The 6,366-nt window shown below is 41.5% G+C and overlaps 1 long non-coding RNA gene across 1 annotated transcript; it reads right to left on the bottom strand.

Moving 5' to 3' along the window:
- Positions 1 to 2,714: 2,714 nt before the first annotated feature.
- On the bottom strand, positions 2,715 to 3,955 carry LOC142196436 (uncharacterized). The gene is made up of 3 exons (XR_012715246.1): positions 3,840 to 3,955; positions 3,662 to 3,705; positions 2,715 to 2,904 (listed from the first exon to the last, which is right to left on the bottom strand). It is a non-coding gene; the product is annotated as an uncharacterized LOC142196436 (long non-coding RNA).
- Between the last annotated feature and the right edge of the window lie 2,411 nt (positions 3,956 to 6,366).

Genomic DNA, 6,366 nt, shown 5'->3' with positions numbered 1-6,366 from the left:
GTTCTACAATTTTTCACCTTTGGAAAACTCTTCAATTAACAAACCCCTTTAAAATAATAAAGTCACAAATAACTGTTTAAGGCTAAGGCACCACGGGACATCCCACAGCAATAAAGCGCTCTGAGAAAAACTGCGGCAACAACGTATTGCCATTCTTCCCACGGCGCTTTAAACCGAAAGTTCGAGGAGTTCTCCTCCATGGACTTTCTGTTACAATTACACCTATGGGGAAACTGCCCGCGTCTCCGTAGGTATAATTGACTTGCCGCGATTTCAAAAACTGCGGTGGTTTTGGAAATCGCAACGTGTCCACACGGCAGTTTTTACCGCAGAATGGGCATGGGATTCGCTAGAATCCCATCCACTTTGCCCATACTGTAAAACACCACGATTTTTCATGGCGTTTCCGTCCCATGGGGCCCCGGCCCAATCACAGATCTAAAACGGAGTTTACTGCAAGCTGACTCTTGTTCCTGTAGCATGTAAATTTGGGATTCTCATCACCTATCAAATCCAGCTCTGCTACATCAGCTTCATATTGTGCATCTTCCAGTGATACTGTGCTAATTTATTTACAACCATCCCTCATTACTGACTGTAAAGATGTACTGCTATGAAGAGAGATAGCAGAGCTTTGTCTGTGAGGCGGCAAGTGAAACCCTGCCCACCAATGCACCAAGAAAACCAGGAAGTGAACAGAGCACACAGCATGTAAGTTGGTGAACAGGAAAGTTGGGAATACCCCTTTAAGTCATGTTACCTATTTACAAAGACCATCAAGTCATGTTAAAAACTGATAAACAGGGATTGTCTTCAACTGATAAGCTGTCCTTGCTGCTTATACTCCATGTCACCTCCTTGTCATACCTCTAGGGAAGAATACATCCATAATATGGCATCTAATGGCGCAGGGAAAAGAAAATCGCCATGTAGTGTGGTATAGCACTATAGTGTTATGGTGCCTCTGTATGACGGAGATGTTTTATACTAGAAGCAATGATCTCTGTAATGCAGAATATAACCAAAATCTGCCATGACTTCTTTAGATTGGATGCCTATTAAATGTGAAAGATAAAACCTCTGTATGTCTCTGAATTTGGAGGCTTCATACATTTATATGTGCTCTGCACTACAAGCACATGAGAAATCCAAATGGTTATAGAAAAACTCATATAATTCAATATGGACATGTTACAAGGAGCTATTATTTCTCCCCCACTAAGGGAGCCTCATATATGAAACAGCATGGTCGCCATTACACCGTGCGGTTTTTCTGTTTAGGAACTTGTCTCCAGTTGTAAATAAATGCTCCATTACACCAAACCACTTAGATTTTCTTCTGGTGCATAGAAGGATCCCTCAGGGACTTCCTCTTAAAAATCCACATAACACTTAGTCTAGGTTGGACACGTGACTCTGTATAATGTATATGTTGGATTTTATTTCTTGCCTGAAGGAGTCAGATTTCTTGCTGTGTATAGAAAGTGGCTGCTTTGTTATTACCATTGGTACGATTCCTGTTTGTGGTGCATATTCTTAATTTTAAGGACGAGAACTAGTCAGTAGGTGAGACTTGCTGACATCTGGATAAACTCTATTATCACAGGCAGAGCCTCCATAACAAACCTTGGGCCCTATACAGGGCCCTGAACTTCATACGATGCTCGTCAACCTCCGTCTTTCACCCTATTGCGTACATGTGCTAAGTACCTATAAAGGCTGCCAACCATATATGTAGATCAAGCAATGACTGGTAGACATTAAGAATGATTTCCCATTTATTAAAATATTACAAGGACATCCTAAAAAAAAAATAAAATAAAATAAAGACACTGACACAAAGCTGTAAGGGGGCAAAATAACATTTGATTTCCAGTTAATGGGGAGGGGGTATTATTTTGTATATTTTTTTTACTAATATTATCTAATAGTGTTGAGTGAGTAATATTCTATCTAATACCTCGCCAGCATAGGAATGCGTGTCATCGACCGAACACCAAGGGGTTAAACGCTTCGAATATTCTTGAGGAATGGGCCAATTATCCTCATATAAGGGGGAAAATTCCTTCCTGGACCCCAAATATGGCAATCAGAACAAGTCCCAGGATCAAAGGCCAGGACCTAACCTACACTACCTATGATATATCTAATATAGATTTTTTTTTTGTATGTCTTTCCTCATCTGAATTGTATAGCTATATCCCAGTACCTAACCTACATTGTAACTAGTATGGCATTTTAATTTTATTTTTTTGTATATTTTGCTGATCTACATCTTACAAAGCTATACCTATGTTTTCTATATTTATTTTATATGAATAATGACTTATAAATATTAAAGATCTATCACACTAAACCTATTTAAGACTGAGTTGATCCAGAGGAAGGCAAAAACCTCCTTGAGGAATGAGCCAATTGTCCTCAAGGGGAAAAGTTCCTTCCTGACGCCAAATATGGCGATCAGAACAAGTCCCAGGATCAAAGCCGACATCTACGTCTATCTGTTCTATCTATGTGATTGTGACTATACAGTACATGTATATATTTATGTGTCTATATTTCTATCCATATCTCTATACTTCTATCTATCTACATGTATGTGTCTATACTATGTGTATGTACTGTGAATATATAGGTGAGGTGTATAACTTACCTGGCTTGTACTTGCAGTTGGAATATATGCACAGGCCACTCCTGGCTATGTGGAGACTGTTCAGGAGAGGGTGATGTTAGATGCCGGCCAGATATCGAAGGATGTATTGTGAAGGTGCAGGCAACAACGTGGTGGAACATTTGCAGCATAAAGATGGGATAAAGCTGATGATGTAGGCAGCCGAGGTCTCATAAGACAGCAGAGGCATGGGTGAGGAGGGACAGAGTTCTGGGCATTGGCACGGGCTGATCCTGCAAGACACAAGATGGATATGTTAGTTTTATATATTCAGAATATAGACAAGTGGGAAACTGTAATAAGATTTCTTGTATCCTGATCTGATAGTGTAAATTTCTGCAAAGGCTCCACAGATGTCTTACAATGGTTGTATTAAAAATTTTGCAAAATGGATGTAGCTTGTGTTGGTTGCCAACCAGTTTAACCAATAGCAGATATACAGTAACTGAGAAGAGGATAACTCAAAGTTATCTGGAATACAAGGCATAAAAAGTTGCAATTTTTTGTAAAAGTTGTTTTTGTGGAAAAAAAAAGAAATGTGCAAATGCAAAAGAAGGGGCCATCAGCCTTACCACATTTATTATTATTCATATCAGAAATCTGGCATAAATGATGCTGAAAATCTATGCTATGAAATGGTGTTGATTTTCCTCTAGGCACACCCTCTGATGGCTAAGAGGTTAGGAAGACTGGTGTATATAAAACAACCCCAAAGGCTTCTTTTCATTTAGAGGAAATGTTCTCTATTAGTGTTGAGCGAATAGTATTCGTCGAATACCTCGCTCCCATAGGAATGCGTGTAAGCGGCCGTCAAATATTCACTGCGCTTAACCCCTTTGTGTTCGGCGGCTTACACACATTCCTATGGGAGCGAGGTATTCGACGTATACTATTTGCTCAACACTATTCTCTATTATAAAATTTACTAGTTATGTGATATTCATTTACAATGTATGGATAAAATAGTAGAAATACATAGTGGATACTCACCAGATGGTCATGGACTTCTTCACAGTCGAGATCTTTCCATTATACTAAGAAGAAGCAGAGACATAGTAACTGGCAGGAGCAATGAGAACAAAGCACAAGAGGGAGAAGACCGAGGAATAGAAATGATCCCCATTACATGTAAGCACTAATGGATATCATCCCTAGAGAAGGATCTTACCGGGTCCAACTTGGTGACATATAGTTGAACTCATCCTCGGGGTGAAGGGTTTGGTTCTCCGGCCACGGCAGGTCTTCATTCTCCAGAATGGCCTTGAATGGTATGAAAGGCGGCTGTGCTCTCTTATTCTCCAGATCCTCCCAGAAAATAATGTTATAAAATGGATGGTCTCAGAATTTATCTGCAGCAGGTTCAGGAGCAGATCTTCTAGGTCGGCATCCAGCCAAGATGGAAACTTTGGCTCGTCTCTGGTGTTTTTGCCGCCATAGTAAAATGGGGAGAATCCTTTGACATCCTGGACATAACAATCCCCAGTCTCCAACAGTCAATTGCTGCATCAAATTTCTGCACCTCAGGGAGGTATTGATAACTTGGTGTGCCCGCTGTTCCATGGATCTTACTGGTGGAGGTGACACCATCGGGGGCAATCCCCAGGTCAATGAGGCGGATGTGTCCATTTCCATCCAACATGATATTTGCTGCATTTATTTCTCTGCAATTATAGAAGACAGATGATACATTAAAAAAGTGAATGGCAAATCTATCCATGGAGGTGGTGACATGGGAGACATGGCATGTACTATAACAATACTAGGTATCAATCAGGACTCTGGAAAAGCCAAGTACATTATTTCCACCATTACAATAGAAGTTTCTGCTTACCTGTGGACGATGTTGCATCTATGGAGGAAGTGGAGTCCACATGCTATCTCTGCTGTGTAGAATCTGAGGACAGAGTATAGAGTCAGTGACATGAAATCTTCTCTAGTAATTCTTTAATATCACATTAATATTACAGTGTCAGTCACCAGCAGGATAGAGGAGGCGCTGTATATGGCCGCTTGTATTCCCTCCAGTCACTGCGTTCTTCTATACCTGATCTGTCACATCACCATATACTTTCCTCCCTTCAGTCCACTTTTAGTCTTTTTCCCCCGTCTCCTGATATGTCATTTACTCGCCTTACGCTGTCGATGTTCAGTCTGCCGCACATTCTTATTAATTCCTCCAGGCTGCCACCAGACAGATACTCCATGATGAAATACGCAGCATCCTGAGACTGGTGTGCGGCATACAGTTGGCAAACAAATGGGCAGTGTCGGGCCTTCAGGAGCATCTGCCGCTCTCTCATTAAAACTGCTGCGTTGCGACCTGTCTTGGTGACAACCTTGATGGCCATGAAGGTGTTTCTGCCGGGTAATGATGCCAGGAAGACCTGAAGAAAAAGATAGAAAATTCATTAAAACTGGTTACAAGGGAAATTCAGTCACACATATGGATATAAAGTTACTGGAGCTAAGAGATATGAAGGGGGGAACAGGGGGCAAGGACATTTCGGGACATCCTTACATTCATGCAATTGGTAGAAACTACAGTTAGACTGATATGCATTCATTGACTGATTACAGAAAACAATAGCTTACATACATATGAATAACAAATTAAATACAAAATTATTTCTTTCCCTTTATCAAAAAATAAGACGTTATTAAACTTACTTTGCCAAATGGATGTTGTAGGTTCCCGGCTGCACCCTGGTCTTGGCCCATCATCCTCCAATATTCTGGCCTCTCCTCTCCTTTATCTCCCTTGATCTAACCTTGTCATCCTCTTCTCTCTTCCTCTTTTCTTCTCTCTTCTTTTCTTTTCTCTCCTCCTCTTCTCGCTTCCTCTTTTCTTCTCTCTTCTTTTCTTCTCTCTTCCTCTTTTCTTCTCTCTCCTCCTCTTCCTCTTTGCCTCTCTCTTCTCCTCTTCTCTCTTTTCTTCTCTCTTCTTTTCTTCTCTCTCCTCCTCTTCTCTCTTCCTCTCTATTCTCCTCTTCTCTCTTCCTTTTGCCTTCTCCTCCTTGTCCAGTGGATGCCATTTTCTGTAGATCCTCAGGTAATACTGTAGTTCAGTCCTATCTCGGCCGTCGACAGTTGAGACTAACCAGTACTGCCAGTACTACATGTACCAGCTCTGCCATATAGGATGTGGACATCATGACTGATAGTCCAGTGTGCAGAGGAATGGAGAACTTCATGGCTGGCTCTTTTAGTACTATATTATCTGATGATGGGGCAGAGGATGTGACTTTATGTCTGGGTTGTGTAAGCCGATGGCTGGTCAGGTAATGAAGGGGGTGTACATCTTACCCAGACTACTCAGGTGGGTGAGATGAGAAAACTCCAGAAAGAACATTTCTCAGCAAATAACTATTGTCTGCTGAGGGTTATTTAAGAGTTCCAGTTACTGGGCTGGATTTTTAGGAATGGCAGGTAGGTTGGTATTGGGACCTGTCATTCCACCCCCTCCAGTCCACACTTTGGGGACGTTCCGGTAGCGACTCAGCTGCAGAGAGTCTCCTCATCAAGGAGGCTTAGGAAGTTGCTCCAGCAGCAACACTTGGGCCGAGCTTGGCTGGAGAACAAACAGAGAGGTCATATTTTTGGAGTTGTGTCCTGAATGATTCTACTGGCTTTTGATTTCTGTTATTCTAGGTGAGGTAATCTATTCTGTGTTTAGTTAGAGCCTAGCAGGGCAGGGA

This window comes from Leptodactylus fuscus, chromosome 1 (assembly GCF_031893055.1).
Source record: "Leptodactylus fuscus isolate aLepFus1 chromosome 1, aLepFus1.hap2, whole genome shotgun sequence".
NCBI lineage: Eukaryota > Metazoa > Chordata > Amphibia > Anura > Leptodactylidae > Leptodactylus > Leptodactylus fuscus.
This window is presented reverse-complemented; position numbering and strand designations above follow the sequence as displayed.